The sequence below is a fragment of the Odontomachus brunneus genome, unplaced genomic scaffold, assembly GCF_010583005.1.
Source record: "Odontomachus brunneus isolate Ranch 3 - 2012 unplaced genomic scaffold, Obru_v1 Obru_scaffold_006, whole genome shotgun sequence".
NCBI classification, from domain to species: Eukaryota; Metazoa; Arthropoda; class Insecta; order Hymenoptera; family Formicidae; genus Odontomachus; species Odontomachus brunneus.
In genome coordinates, this window is record NW_022639456.1 from 73,772 (window position 1) to 75,251 (window position 1,480).

The 1,480-nt window shown below is 45.8% G+C and overlaps 2 protein-coding genes across 8 annotated transcripts in view; one reads left to right on the top strand and one right to left on the bottom strand.

Moving 5' to 3' along the window:
• Positions 1-1,480, bottom strand: part of LOC116853835 (cleft lip and palate transmembrane protein 1-like protein) — a 10,468-nt gene that overhangs the window by 7,969 nt on the left and 1,019 nt on the right. The window lies entirely within an intron of this gene.
• The window catches only part of LOC116853833 (flocculation protein FLO11), a 22,208-nt gene that overhangs the window by 4,304 nt on the left and 16,424 nt on the right, over positions 1-1,480 (top strand). For 4 of the 7 annotated variants that reach the window (XM_032835086.1, XM_032835094.1, XM_032835087.1 and 1 more), the window contains exon 2: positions 192-473. The exons of the other annotated variants lie outside the window; for them this stretch is intronic. The gene's annotated coding sequence lies outside the window, so the exon portion shown is untranslated. The remainder of the gene's footprint in view (positions 1-191; positions 474-1,480) is intronic. 7 annotated transcript variants of the gene reach the window in all.

Here is a 1,480-nt window from a genome sequence, read left to right on the forward strand (position 1 = left end):
TCTCTCTCTCTCTCTCTCTCTCTCTCTCTCTCTCTCTCTCTCTCTCTCTCTCTCTCTCTCTCTCTCTCTGATCGAGTGTCTTCTTTATCTGAATAATGCAGCTAATTATAGAAGAATGCTTAATCGAACGACGAAACACTTTGTAGATCAAAGTTTTGACGAAATTTCATCGATGTTTTTTTCCTCCGCAGGACGAGGATAACCGTGAGCTCGATAGCGCTTCTACGTGATAATCCGTGGTGTACTTTCAAAAGTGATTTTTGCACTGGGAAATGCAGCGGCTGTGATGTATCCATCCGACTCGAAGCAACTGCTTGCTTCTTCTTGCTTAAAGATATACCGGGTGCATAGCTCTCCTCGGAGAATCAAGCGCGTAAACTCGCATTTGCGCTATGCAGGCGATGTACTATAAATAGAAGAGCCTTGTTAGCGACTGCACAACGTGCGACCTGTACCGCTACCAGATGCATCAGGTAAAACAGTTTGACAGTATAAACAGATGCCTGAACCGGGTCAGATCGTTATTGAAGCGTAGATTCCACCGTGATTTGGCGAAAGTCTGACGTTATAAACGTCAGAGAGTTAGAAACGTGGCGAGAGAGAGAGAGGGAGAAAGAGATTTTCACTTTATTCAATCGCAATAAATTTCACGGGAAGCAACGGTCGCATCGTCTGTTTCTCGAAGTTCAATCGTCCGTCCTTCGACCCTAAATAACAGTGTCTAGAAATACCACGGAACATTGTCGGAACAATTCCTCGCGATAATGTCGTACGCTCGTCTGACGAATTATCATTAACGAGCCGTTCGATTATTGATGTGCGATTCCGCGGTGGCTCGACGTTATCGCGTTCGTCCTGAATCGCGGACACATCCGGACGAAGAAAGAGGCCGCGTGAGATAGTGGTTCTCAATTTTTAGTCTTGAAAAATGGAGCTTCTGTGGAAATATTGTCTGTGGGATATTCTTTTTGCTACGGAATATATTTCCTTGTAATAAAATCGCACCTGCCGCACTAGCGACTTTTTTATTCACTGTTATCGTTCGATTCTGAATACAAGTCCTCCTTGAGTCGCACAAATACGTGCAACCGGACAAAAGACCGAACAGTGATAATAATCATCATTTACGCGTACCAATACGGCGCAAATCTCGTCGTCCACTGTGTCAGCGCGTAATTTCGCGGTCGATTTGACTTAGGAACAGCCAGTTCGTGTGCCACGTATATGCACATACGTGCACACGGATATACCGAGCACGACGACGATGATCCGCGACGAGACGCGCCGCGATCGATCTCTTCGACGCAGCGAGTCTATTTGTCGAACACTTTTCGGCCAGTTGATCAGTTTTGGTCGATATTCAAAGAAATAACCTTACGGTCTGCGGAACTTGCTCGCATTTTTCTTCCCTTCCCCTCCCTCTCTCTCTCTCTCTCTCTCTCTCTCTCTCTCTCTCTCTCTCTCTCTTTTTTCTCTCTCT